Consider the following 14,207-nt stretch of genomic DNA (forward strand, 5'->3'; position numbering starts at 1 on the left):
GTTTGCCGTTACACTTGGAGACACCCAATGAATTACACGGTAACCTTGGAGTCACCCCAGGAATTACACAGTACACTGGGATTCACTCGAGGAATTATACACTTGGAATCCCCCCATGAATTATTTGGTAACCTTGGAGTCACCCCAGGAATTATAGGGTACACTTGGAGTCACCCCAGGAATTATAGGGTACACTTGGAGTCACCCCAGGAATTATTATTACTGGGTTGACTCCAAGTGTACCCTATAATTCCTCTTGTGACTCAAAGTTGGTACTCTTTACTTAGAAGGGCGCCCATCTCGGCCATCTCGGGCATTGAATGCACTAAAAAATCAGGTGCGATGCGACAGACGAGATACCCGAGATTTCCCATAGGGAACAATGTTCAATGCCTCAATTGACCCAATTTTTCCATAGGAAACAATGTTAAATGGGCCACAGAGGCCAAATAGGCACCCTGAAGTGAATAATGGCCACCCGAATTGTTAACGCCACCCCACGATCAACGTCAACCCGAAGCGTGGCGAGCGCAGCGAGCCCACGAGGGGCGGCGGTACGCGTCCTACGACCTTTTCATACCCTCACTATCCACGACGGCGTGGAGTTGAGAATAGAAAGTGTGGCGAGCGCAGCGAGCCACCGAGCCCGAAGCGTGGCGAGCGGACGCGGATACCTTCACAGGTATCCGCGTCCCCTCGCGGGCTTCACAGCTGTCCGCGTACCCTCGCGGGGCTCGCTGCGCTCGCCACGCTTCGGGCTCGGTGGCTTGCTGCGCTCGCCACACTTTCTATTCTCAACTCCACGCCGACGTGGATAGTGGGGGTATGAAAAGGTCGTAGGACGCGTACCGCCGCCCCTCGCGGGCTCGCTGCGCTCGCCACGCATCGGGTTGACGTTGATCGTGGGGTGGCGTTAACAATTCGGGTGGCCATTATACACTCCAGGGTGCCTATTTGGCCTCTGTGGCCCATTTAACATTGTTTCCTATGGAAAAATCGGGTCAATTGAGGCATTGAACAGGAAAATTGGGTCAATTGAGACATTTAACATTGTTCCCTATGGGAAATCTCGGGCATCTCGTCGGTTGATCGCACCCGATTTTTTAGTGCATTCAATGCCCGAGATGCCCGAGATTTTTTACTAACGATGCCCACGATCAAAATCGTGGGTGCCCTTCTAAGTAAAGAGTACCTCAAAGTTTACTGTATAATTCCTGGGGTGGCTCCAAGTGTACCCTATAATTCCAGGGGTGACACCAAGGTTGCTGTGTAATTCCCGGGGTGACTCCAAGTGTACCCTATACTGTATTTCCTAGTTGGTGCGTTCACGTGCCCCGTCGAGTTCAAATCCAAGGATCGAACTCAGGTCGCCAACCACCGAGAAGGCCTGAGCACTGCTCAGCACATGAAGACGCACGGAAAGCTTTACAGGAAAGCAGAATGTTGTGTGTGCCTAGTTATATTAAATATAAATTACCTAACTGTGTTCATAAAATGTAAATAATAATATATCCTTTTATGAATCGAACTCGGGCCTACAACATCCAGAGCGGCGCACTTATACACTAGTCTATAACACTTGGTGATAGCAGCCAGTGCTCCTGGGTATAATATGTGCACAGTGCTCCCATTCAGATGCAGCTGTAGAGACTTTCACCAAAGGAAATAGGCACACAAGCGTCTCAGATACATAGAGCGTCCCATTCTCTATTTGTGTTACTGTAGACTGCTCTTTTCACAAAGAAGGAGGTTGGCGTGAATGCAACGGAAAGGCCAATGCAATATTCATTCAGTCAGTGTGGCTTCGGGAAGGCGCTACGGTATACAGTACATTATAGTAGAGAAAGCATGAGCCCTGCTCAGCACATGGAGACGCACGGAAAACTTTATAGGAAAACCGGATTTTTTTGTGTGTGCCTAGTTATATTAAATATAACTTACCTAAATGTGTTAATAAAATAAAAAAATCCCTTTATGAATCGAACTTTGGCCTACAACACGCCGGACATCGCTTATCCACTAGCCATCGACACTTGGTGTTAGCGGCCAGTGCTCCTGTGTATAATTTGTACACAGTGCTCCCATTCAGATGCAGCCATAGCAAAGTGAGATGCACAAGCTCTTATCGCAAAGAAGGAGGTTGCACAGCAGTGCCCTTACACATGTGAGACCTACTGTGTACCATTGCCACTGTATCTCCTAGAGATGTGCAGACTCGGATTCCGGAGATCCGAGCCCCAGGGCTGGCGCCACCACTAGGCAGCTCTAGGCATTTGCCTAGGGCGCCGGCACCTGGAGGGCGGCAGTTCGCCCCTCACCCCCAGCGAGCTGTGGAAAAAACTTGCTGGAGCGGTCAGGGGTGTCCGTGCGGCAGTGGTACCTGCGGTCAGGGGTGTCCGTGCGGCAGTGGTACCTGCGGTCAGGGGTGTCCGTGTGGCAGTGGTACCTGCGGCGCCGTCATGTGTATAAAGCTGGCTGCGGCCGGCGGGGTCCCTGCAGTGAATAGAAAATAACGGCGGCGCAGGAAGCGCAAGTTATTTTCTATTCACTGCAGGGACCCTGCCGGCCGCAGCCAGCTTTATACACATGACGGCGCCGCAGGTACCACTGCCACACGGACACCCCTGACCGCTCCTGCACTGCAGGGACACCCCTGGCAGGGATGCCGCCCGCCACCGCCCCCCCCCCGGCACCGGGGCGCCCCGACCCCGACTTGCCTGGGGCGCTCCGGTGCCTTGCACGGCCCTGCCGAGCCCCCACGAACGTCATCATTCCGAGCCCGGTTGCGAGCAGCGCTCAGAGATTCCCGCCTGACTCGGGTCTGTCCTCGTGGTCAGAACGTCATCTCCCGGCGCCGGATTTCGCGATGCTTTAAAAGCGGCTGCCGCGCCCGCCATCTTCACTCCAGTCTTGTAGTGGGTTGGGAGAGGGTGTGTTGGGGCTGCTGCTGGGGCTTAAACTTGAGCTTGACCTTGAGCTTAAACGCAATATTTTTCAATCGCTGGGGCTGTCTCTCAGTGCTGCTGTGTAGTCTAACTGTGTACTTGTTGTACTACTGTCTACTCTATGCGGTCTACCTCTGGTGTGCTGTAATTATTTTATTCACTGGGGCTGTCTCTCAGTGCTGCTGTGTAGTCTAACTGTGTACTTGTAGTACTACTGTCTCCTCTGTGCGGTCTACCTCTGGTGTGCTGTGCTGTAATTAATTATTTATTCGCTGGGGCTGTCTCCCTAAGTGCTGCTGTGTACTCTGTTCTCCTCTCTGCTTAGGAGAACAGTCTTACTGTGTACCTGTAGTACTACTGTCTCCTCTGTGCTGGGGCTACCTCTGGTGCTGTGCTGTGCCTGTAATATTATTATATTATATATTAATAATATTAATTAATTCTTTTATGTATATAGTCCACTGGTGCTGCCTACACTGAATCTGCCAGTATTATTTAGTTACTCAGTCCACTGTTGCCACTGACAGTGCTACTGCCTACCTAGTACATACTAGGCTGCTATATCTAATTTAATTCAAAAATAGTACTTGTGCTGTGTGGGACTGTAAAAAATAATTCCATGCTGCTGGTGCACTGACGTGTGCCACTGAGTGCCACTGCCAAGCAGTACCTAATAATACAATTAATTATTATAAATTCTGCTGGTGCACAATACTAGTATTGCTGACGTATCTACCTGTCTAGTGCCTAGTACTGCCGTATCTACCTGTCTGGTGCCTAGTACTGCCGTATTTACCGCTACAGTGCCACTCTTACATGAGCCATGTGTTTGTGCCACACTCTTGTGTGGCTTATAATAATTATCCAGATACCTCGGTGCAACCTTTTGCCCTAAAAACAATATTGTGAGGTGTGAGGTGCTCAGAATAGACTGAAAATGAGTGGAAATGAATGTTATTGAGGTCAATATAGCGTAGGAGCAAAAAAAAAACCTAAATTCTGTGATTTTAGCAGTTTTTATGCTTTTTTAACAAAAAAATCAGAACCCAAAACCCAAAAAATCCAAACACAAAACACTTAGGAGGTGTTTTGCCAAAACCCATTAGAACCCAAAACCTCAAGGTAATCAGAACCCAAAACCCAAAATCCGAAAAGTGGCCGGTGAACATTCCTAGTATCTCCATGGCTGTGGGCTCCCATGAAGCCTTAGCTGACAGCCAGTAGCTATTTTGTGTACCCCCTCTGTGCTGGAGTCTGTCCTGCTCCTACTGTACAATACGCCATTCCTGCTGTAGTGTACTGTATATCTGTGAATCCTATACCTACAGTATGGGACAGGTACTGTACTGTAGGTTCTTACTGTACAGTAGGTTATTTTTCATGATGCATCCTACCCGACTCGGCGCGCCGTTTTCTGGGAATGGGAAGCACGAGTGCCTCACATGCCATTTTCTTGGCAAAGTATTAATTGTACGCAAGTGAGCAAATACTGATATTTATAAAATAGTGTAATGAGGCACGTCCATGCAATTGTATTTTGGTAATAAGTGTCTAACTAACTTACTGAACAGTACAGTAATGTACAGTAGTAGCAGAGTAGTTGCTGCGCCACAGAGCATTTCAATAGTCGCTTCACGCACACGCAATCGCTATTTGCTTTGCATTGCACATCTCGTGCATGCACAGTGGAGATTTTAAAAAGTGACATCTGGTGGATGATTGCTGGTATTGCACTCATTGGATAACGCGATTCCCCGCAGTGACACTTATTGCGCTGCCTTGCGACTAGGCATGCCTTGGTGGGACAACCGCCATAGGCAGGCTAGATGAGAGCGGCTCCATCTGTATTTTGGCAACTGTACGTGATCCTAGCTTTAAAGCCTACAGTATGTTGTATCTTTGTTTCAAGCAGACACAAATCTGCGCAAAGACCTGCTGGTGAGAAAACTGTCAGCTCAAGCGGAACGGGACACGGAACATCTCCTGAATTTTCTCCACCAATTTTCCTAACAGACCCACTGGCGGTGATGAAGGACAGTCAGGAGCAAGGTTTAACATCTTGAGTGAAGGAGCTGCCTACAATTGCTGAAATGTCTACTCTCTCTGCGCATATGAAGCTGTCACCATTGAAAGAATGGTGGAGGATTTTTTCAGTGATAGCATCCAAATAGGCATTTCAGAAAGTTTATTACTTTAAGGCAATATGGAGGCCCCTGTACAAACAGACTTTTTTTACTTAAGTTGTCCCCCCTCCAGTGTGTACTCACAAAGAATCTTTAGAGCAGCCGGGATACTTGTTAGAGATCGGTGTAGTAGGTTGCCTTCACAAAATGTGGAAAATATCAAAGTGAATTACTAATTCCACAAATGAGACCTTTACCAGCAATTACCTCCAATAAGTACCCTCTGTACGTGATGTTTCAGTCCTCCCAGAGTCAAACTCCCCATCTGCCACTGACCTGTAATGGTGGATTTCCTTGGGGACAAATTATTAATCTTTAAAGACAAGGATGTACATGCTAATGGGGTGAGGAATCAGAGGATGAGGACGACATCTTGCCTCTAGAGACAATTTGTGCAGTGAGAGATTTATTGCATCTTTTTTTGTGGAGGTCCAAACAAACCAATCATTTCAGCCACAGCCATGTGGCTGACCATGTCGCTGAAATGATTGGTTTGTTAAACTGTGCATGTCCTATTTATGCAACATAAGGGTGGGTGGGAGGGCTCAAGGACAATTCCATCTTGCACCTCTTTTCTTTGCATTATGTGCTCTTCTGTTATCCTGGCTGCCACTGCAGTGCCACTCTTATGCTAGGTACACACTAGAACAATCATGATCGTGAGCCGATCGTATGATGTTCGCACGATCTGTTGGAGTACACAATCCGATCATGATCTGCACCCAGCAGAAGGAATCTTTTACAAATCCTGCCTGCATCAGGTAGGATTTCCAAAACGAACAAACGACCAGCGGCGACGCACATCGGATTGGAATCGAATTGAAAACATGCTCAATTTACATGCGATTGTATCGAAATTGGGGAGATTGAGGTCCAATTGTTCTGGTGTGTACCCAGCATTAGATGCAGAGGCAGATTTACTGCTAGGCAACCCAGGCAGGTGCCTAGGGCCCAGCAGGTCCCAGCCATGACCGCTTGCCAAGATTGGAGGAGAGTTCTTTTTTTTCAACCTCTGCAGGCCGTCAGCCCTGCCCTCAGTCCTCCTCCTCTCCTGCACTATGTACACGTGACAGTGCGGAGAGGAAGTAGACACTGAGAGGAAGAGACACGGACAAGCCATGCTCCATGGGATGGGGTTGGAGCCGGAGCTAACATGTCCGCTGGGGGGTGGGGCAGAGGTGCGGTTGCTAACATGCCCACATGGGGGGTGGCCATGAGCGGCTATTTACATGTCTGCAGGGGAGGGGGTGTGCTGTTGCATCATGTGACATCAGCCGCTCACGCCAAGCAGGCATGGGCAAGACTGCGTTCACAGGTGTCACAATGTTCCCATAGGTGGGCCCGTGAACAGGTCTGAATCAGCCTCATATTGCTATGTATTGTTTGAGGGAGGGGGAATCAAAACAATATTTTGCCTAGGGCCCTGTGAGGTCTAAATCCGCCTCTGACTAGATGTGCCGCGTGTTTGTGCCACCCACTGTCATCCAGCTCCGTCCATGTAACCTTTTGGCCTGAACTGGATAAAAATAATCTTGGTTGCTGTTCAGAATAGACTGGAACTGAATGTTATCGGGGGCAAAAACACGGTAGTAACAAGACCACCACAGATTGTGATTTTAGCTGTTTTAATGATTTTAAAATAAAATCCAGATCCAAAACCTGCAAGGGTGGTTCTTGCAAAACCAATCCAGATCCAAAACATGAAGGAGATCCAAATCCAAAACACAAAATCTGAAAAATGGCCCAGTGCTCACCCCTAATATATAAATACTATATAAAACAGAAGACATACAATGACAGAAGTACAGTACTAATGATATATTGTCCGATAAATCAATATTACAAATAATATTTAAATGTAAAGCAGTGGAGTAAATGAATCAACAAAAGGTTTTATACAAATAGCAAAGTCCAAGACAATTCCAAAGGTCATGCTCAAATGCAGTCAGTCATATACTGATATGGAACCAGGTGAACAGCACAGGTCGAAACTACTGAAGCAGAAACTGTCAATGTACAGCAGTTACTGTATATTGTCTACTCTATGTAATCAATGTAGAAAAGTCTGAATTTGAACATAAAAGGGCGTAGACACGTAGAGATGTGTGCTGAGCAATTTTGCTAAGCTATTTAGGGTAGGTGAGTTCCCTGTGTCCAGATCTCCCGTGGGAGATCATACACATGCAGAGATTTGTACTAAGCAATTTTGCTTAAACAAAAAAAGGCCGGGTAGTGGTTCAGAATGAGAGATTGCAATCAGTAGCTCTCATTCTGTACACACTGAGAGATTTGCAGTCACTTGCTAAAGGTGCCCACACACGCACCGACCCCGGCGTGCGTTGTGGGCTTAACTAGCACACATAGAATCGCATCGTATGCCTTGTGCATACGATGTGCATGCGATGCGATGCTATGCTATAAAAAGCTAGTACAAAAAGTATGTGCAGCACATACTTTTTGTACTGTGCGATGAGGTGCCGCGGGAGCGCGCACCCCATCGCATAGCATCGCACCGCCGGGATCGGTGCGTGTGTGGGCTTCTTAAGCTATTTGACTAGATTTTGACTGCATGCACTGGCAACAGGAGATAATTAATCTCCCGGGGCATACACACAATCTAGTCCGATTGCTTAGAAAATAGCACAAAATCGCTCTGTGTGTATGCCCCTTAACTCTTGTGAATGATCAGCAGCACATGCGAGACATTCCAGGAGAGAAGGAGAACCCCAAACTTCTGTAGAGTTCAGCCCATTCAGACACCTTGCTCCAGTTGTAAATATAAATTGGCTATGGGACTGATTCTGGTTCACTCACAAAAGCCAATTCTCTCTCTAATGGACAAAACCATGTGCACTGCAGGTGGGGCTGATGTAACATGTGCAGAGAGAGTTAGATATGGGTGGGGTTTGTACTTCATCCGATGTTTGGGGCTTTGCGCATGGTATATTGGGGGGGGGGGGGGGGGGATATGTCACCATATCACATATAACAGGGTTGCCTATCTGACCCTCTACTTCAGGGAGAAAATGCTCTGTTCCTGGACTTTCCTGGTAAGGAAGGTGTTTCACCACAGGTGTTGGCAATCCTACATTACCAGGGAAGTCCAGGAACAGAGCATTTTCTCCCTGAAGGAGAGGGTCAGGTAAGCAACCCTGCATTTAAGGCTGTCCTGCTTGAATTCAGATAGAAAGTTCAGATCCCATTCATAAGGCGTCTATACATTTATTTGGCTTAAAATTCTAACACACACTTTAAGCTAGTTTAACTAAAATTAACTCACGCTGACAAAATAAAGACATGGACACCTTAACAATTAGATTAAAAGGTCAGAAGTATATTTATTAATGTGGTATGACCCTCTTCGTAAAGGGCTGGCAATAAGGCGCCACGGAATGCCCAGCTCTAGTCACATCCCAAAAATGGCGGCGACTTAAACGCACCAACTGATTGATATTAGTATGGGAACGACTGAGACGGCCCATCCGACTAAGGCACAACCTAACGCTGGGAAGTCTCACCATCCCCGCTCTGGCCGGTGTGGACACTCCGCTGACGAAGTGCCCACCGAGCCCCCCCCCCGCAAAGGCAGGACACCCTGCCGTCTTTCCAGGGGGCAGTGCCTCCCAGCGCCCTCTCATGCCACACGTGACTGCTGGACCGTGACGCCCTACCGCCTAAGTTGTAATAATGGTAAATGTACCAATGATTTGACTATACATTGAAATGCCAAAAGCAAGGGAGGGTGGGTGGGGCTGAAGAAACTTCTGCAAGCGGAAGTACTTCCTGTAAGGACCTGCCTATATACCCCTCTCCCTAAGCTCATGCCCCCCCAGTTCACCCAAAGGCTAACTAACAAAATTGAAACCAACTTTAAACACACTATCAGTCATTAACTCTTTCCTGCCAACCCAAAAAATGTAAGCCTCTTAAGTACGCTCTGGCTTAGGCAGCCCTTGCTTAATCAAACACTGCTGATCTCACTGGGTTAAATATTGGGGTGTGGAACTAGCTGTACTCCTCTTCAGGGGATTCCCCTGCTGCTTCCCCTTTCCAGGGTCGGTCCAGTCACAACACTCTCTGGCTGGTCACACAGACTTGAGCACTCCACAACCTCTTCAGGCTTCAGGACTGAACACCTGTATCACTTTGTTCCCAGGATTTCCCACTGTGGATACAAATTGGTGAGTCCTGCTTTTGCAGGCTGCTAGCTGGGCTGTTAACCCCTCCTGCACTGCAGGCTGGGAGCTGTAGGTCACAGGCTCAGTTCTTTGCAGCCCCAGCAGCTCTCGTAACACAGACATGCTGGTACCTGTAGTGCCACAGCTGAGCTCAGGCTTACTGGCCCTAACTCACTGGGTGCTGCTGGCACTTGTAGTACCGCAGCTTGGGGGGTACCACATATTTCTGGTACGCACAATGATTGTCCTTCAGTAATTAGTGTGGATGATTATTGATACGTATTAGAAGTCGCTTCTTTCTCACCTTTGTATTATTAATATATTTTGAGGCATCATTACGACACTGGGCGGTATTAAATGAGCCTGATTCGCCATGTTTTTATGGCGAATTTGTGCTGTTTGGCGAATTTTTGACAAAAACGGTGAATCACCCTATTCAATGACCACATGGCGAATACATTTGAAGTTTTTTTTCGCCATGATTCACCGAGTAGCAATCGCTATCTTTTTATGGAGAAGTGGAAGGTGAACTTTTAAAATAAAGTGTTTTGTTTTTTACATTTGGTGTAAAAAAATCAGGAATTTTATTCTGAGGAGGGGCATGCTATTTTTATTCATGTGCTGTAAGCACATGAATATATATTTAATTAAAATATATATATTTTTAAATTTTTTTATTTTTTTACACAGCAGCCAGCAGGGGGCGCCGGAGCCGAGCCGCTCATTAGATATTCATATATTCACTGCACCCGATCGTTACGAACCGGTGTAGTGAATATACGCGGTCCCCTGCTGGCACCCCCGGGGGGCAGCCTGTGCTGCCTGGCACCCGGGGAGCCCACCTCCCCCCCACATACGCTCTGGGGCAGGCAGAGAGACTTCCATCTCTCTGCCTGCCACCGTCCTCAGGCTCCCTGCGGCATTCACCGCAGGAGCTCATATTCGCCGGTCAGGGGCTCGCTGCCCCTGACTCATTGAATACGGAACGTGGCGAATGTGCAGCGAATCCTAAACAGGATTCGCTGCACCTCGCTGGTATTCACATTGAATACCGCCCAATCTCCAAGGAGACCATAAAGCAGCAAGAGCTGTAACACAGGAAGTGCATTGGTAGACTGAACCTTATAGGACAAGGAGGAGACATAAGGGATGTATATCCTATTACGGGCATGCTGTACTCATATGGGTTATATATTCACTAAGCACTGAAAGCAGACACACAACAACTCAGTGCAGGACAGGAAGAAACCAGCACAGTGCGTGATCTCCGCAGCGCTCACAGCAAGGAACCAGCTGCCTGGGGTTTGTATGACACACTGAGATTGGCCTTTTACCTGGGATGTTTCAGTTTGTGTCTCACTGAATAGAATTCAGGGAGTAGCAGAGTCTCTGTCCCTCATGGCTGGGCTCATGACTCGTGTGAAATCATACCTCCCAACTTCTTGGCTGCTGGAATAGGGACACTCGCGCGGCAAAGCCGTGCGCGCACCCGGAAAGGGGGCAGGGTCTATGTAAATGTGGGTGCCGCTTATGCAAATTAGCCGCAACCCCATTTTCGGCCGCGAATAGATGCTGTGCGTCTATTCAATCAGCTTGGGGGGGGGGGTTTCCCAACTGCCACCCCCCCGCAGAGGGACATTGCCGGCTGCGGGTGGGACAGCGAGACAGGACCCGAAAATCGGGACTGTCCCGCTGAAATCGTGACACTTGGGAGGTATGCAGGCAGAGAGGCAGTGCACGGCTTCCAGCATAGACTTAACTTGGACTCAGCCTGACGATTCAGAGAGGAGGGGCTGAGCTTACTATGCTATAATGCTGCTGCTGCTGTCTCGGCTCTTGCCACAGTGACTAACTCGAATCATGTATTCAGCTTAATGACTCGAGTCACTGAGTAGAGGCAGCCATTCACTAGCCATCTCTACTTGCTGCAGTGGAGAGAAGTCAGAGATTGTGCACTGACGCTTCACAGCCTAAAGACCTGCAGAGAGGGCAGAGGTCAGCCCAGTGTGATAAGCAGTGCAGAGACAGAGAGAGCCAGCCCTGTCTTAAGAGGAAGGCAGCCTGTGTGCAGCAGGACTGGAGAAGCTGTTTTCTCCATCCGTGCACTGAAGAGAGAACCCGGCTGTGACTGACAGCTGGGAGAGGGAGTCTGGAAGACCCAAGGCACCCCGCACTGGAGAAGACGCAGCAGCAGCAGCCATCACAGAAGGGGCCTGATCAGAGGCGTAACTAGACGTATGAGGGCCCCATAGCAACATCTTGGCAGCTCCCCCCATGGGGGGAGGGGAGAAAGGAGGAGGGGCTTCATGGAAAAAGAGGGAGAAAGGGAGAGGGAAAGAGAGAGGAGAGGGATCAAGAGAGAAAGGGAGGGGGCGAGTAGGAGTGATATGATCAGGGAGAGAGAAAAAGGGGAGCAAGGGAGAGAGTGTCAGTAAGGGCAGTATTCAATGAGAAAATTCTCCGTGTTTGATGGAGAATTTTTGCTTTTTTCGCCTTGGACGGAGCATTTTGCTCTCCAAAAGCGAGCAACCCTATTCAATGTGAAATATTCTCAGTCTTTCTAAGTGATTTTCTCCGTGTCTCTCCGTGTAGCAATTCTCCATCTTTTGATGGGGAGCTGGAATGTGAACTTTTAAACTAAAAGGTTTTTTTTTTAATTTTGGTGTCAAAAATCAGGTTTTTTTTTCTGTGAAGGGGCATGTTATTTTTATTCATGTGCTTATAGCACATGAATATATATTTAATTTTAAAAAAAATATTTTTTTAAATTTTTTTTTTTTTCTACACAGTGCAGCCAGCAGGGGGCCGGAGCGCTCAAGCTGCTCATTACATATTCATATATTCACTGCACCCGATCGTTAATATGCACGATCGGGTGCAGTGAATACTGGGTTCCCCGCTGGCTATAGGGGGGGGCAGCCTGTGCTGCCTGGGTCCCGGAGAGCCCCCCTCCCCTCCACATTCCTCTGGAGCAGCCAGTGAGACTATAATCTCTCTGGCTGCTTCCGTCCCCGGCTCCCTGAAAGCTCCCTGCCGCGGACGCTCGTCCGCTGCAGGGGTTAAGACTCGCCGCGAGTGGCGGCGAGCATCAGCCACATTGAATAGTGGGTAAAGTGCCGTGACGGAGAATCTCCAAACATGGAGAATCTCCGCAAAAACACGGAGAGTGCATGGAGAGCGAAATAAAACGCTCTCCATGCACGGAGAACTTTCTCATTGAATACTGCTCTAAGAGACAGTGCAAGCAAGAGAGAGAGGTTAATGGGGAGAAACAGGGCTAAGGTTAGAGGGAGGGGGAGGGAGACCTCTACCAGTACAGATGGCACTGTGTGCTTCTTACTTTACTCCCTTCCTTTAAGGTGCCGCTGTGAACCTTTTAAATTTAATACAGGTGCCTTCCCCCCTCATGACGCTACTTCTTCCCTCTGCACTGCCGGGTCTAGACACCGCACATAAGTGCCATGAAGCTGCGCGCCGGGACTCCTCACCTCCACGCTGGGTCCCCGCAGCACACAAAAGAACCTGCGCCAGGACTCCTCACCTCAACGCTGGGTCCCCGCAGCACACATGAGAACCTGCGCCGGGACTCCTCGCCTCGACGCTGGGTCCCTGCAGCACACATGTGAACCTACATTTCGCGCCAGGGCTGGTGACAGACTGTCCGTCACTAGAGTGTGACGTTAAGCCCCAGGAGGCAGGAAGGGGGAGGAGAGACTGAGGCTGTACCGGTGCTGTGACGCTGCCAGCTTGCCATTGCCATTTGCCTGCGGAATTATTGAAAAAATGTAAAGGGTGCAGGGGATTGCTAGCTTGGGCTCGGGCCCCCCCAGCCGCCGGGCCCCATAGCAACTGCATCCCCTGCACCCTCTATTGTTACGCCACTGGGCCTGATTCGAGACCAGCAGACGCTGGCAGCGGCAGCTGAAACAGGTATTCCAATCCTCCTGTCTGCACCCTTGACACCCCAGCCCCTCCCCCCCCCCCCGGACACTGTTGGCCTGACCTGCACCCGGCTAGTCTATGCCCCCCAGCAATCGGCCACCCTGCCACACAGTACCCTCACAGTGGTGTGAGGTGTAAAGGCCCCCATACACTATGCGATTTTGGGACGATTTCATCTGATTTTGGCACTTTGGGCCGATAACCGGGTGAAATCATCCCAAAATCGCAGATGTGTGACATCTGATCTGATCCGATGCGCGGTCCCGTGTGCATCAGATCAGATCAGGGAGGTCAGCATATAAGATCACGTCCGACCTCCAGACTGAACGGGGAGCAGCAGCGCTCATCAGGGGGGCAGCGGGTCCTCACGCTTTAACTAGCTGGCGGTGCCGGCAGCGGCGAGTGATGACCTGGCCAGGCGGTGTGTGTTCCTTCACAGACATCAGCAGCGGGGACGGGCAGTACAGCAGTGGTGGACTGGCGGGTATTAGATTTTTAAATACCTGTCAAATGACTGGCCGTTCTCTGATTGGCTGAGAGCTCTCAGCCAATCAGAGAACGGCCAGTCATTTGACAGGTATTTTAAAAATCTAATACCCGCCACTGTGCGTCCCGTCCCCGGTGCTGATGTCTGTGATTACACCGCCCGGCCAGGTCAGCACTTACCGCTGCCGGCGCCACCAGCTAGTCAAAGTGTCAGGACCCACTGCCCCCCTTATGAGCGCTGCTGCTCCCCGGTCAGTCTGGAGGACCCGCTGCCCACTCCGGCCTCCCCTTAATGAGAATCACTGCATGCCTCCTGCTCCTCACTGCCCGCAAGCTCCCCGTACATGTGATAAATCGCAAGTGATTTATCACATGTGAATATGCTCATCAAGTGCCAGATTGTGTGTGAGCCTCCGGGGAGCTGCCGGGCGGCTCACAGGCGAATTGGGTCCGACTTGTCCTAAGGACAAGTC

The 14,207-nt window shown here is 49.4% G+C and overlaps 1 protein-coding gene across 3 annotated transcripts in view; it reads left to right on the forward strand.

Annotated features, from left to right (window-relative positions):
- The window catches only part of LOC146064818 (cytochrome P450 2C5-like), a 150,592-nt gene that overhangs the window by 54,972 nt on the left and 81,413 nt on the right, over positions 1–14,207 (forward strand). Inside the window, exon 1 of one of the 3 annotated variants that reach the window (XM_083178719.1) lies at positions 9,238–9,309. The exons of 1 other annotated variant lie outside the window; for it this stretch is intronic. The gene's annotated coding sequence lies outside the window, so the exon portion shown is untranslated. Of the gene's footprint in view, positions 1–9,237; positions 9,310–10,483; positions 10,609–14,207 lie in introns of those variants that run through there. One more of the 3 variants, XM_083178717.1, reaches the window with a different exon arrangement.

This window comes from Crinia signifera, chromosome 3, assembly GCF_055691185.1.
Source record: "Crinia signifera chromosome 3, ASM5569118v1, whole genome shotgun sequence".
In the NCBI taxonomy this organism is placed as follows: Eukaryota; Metazoa; Chordata; class Amphibia; order Anura; family Myobatrachidae; genus Crinia; species Crinia signifera.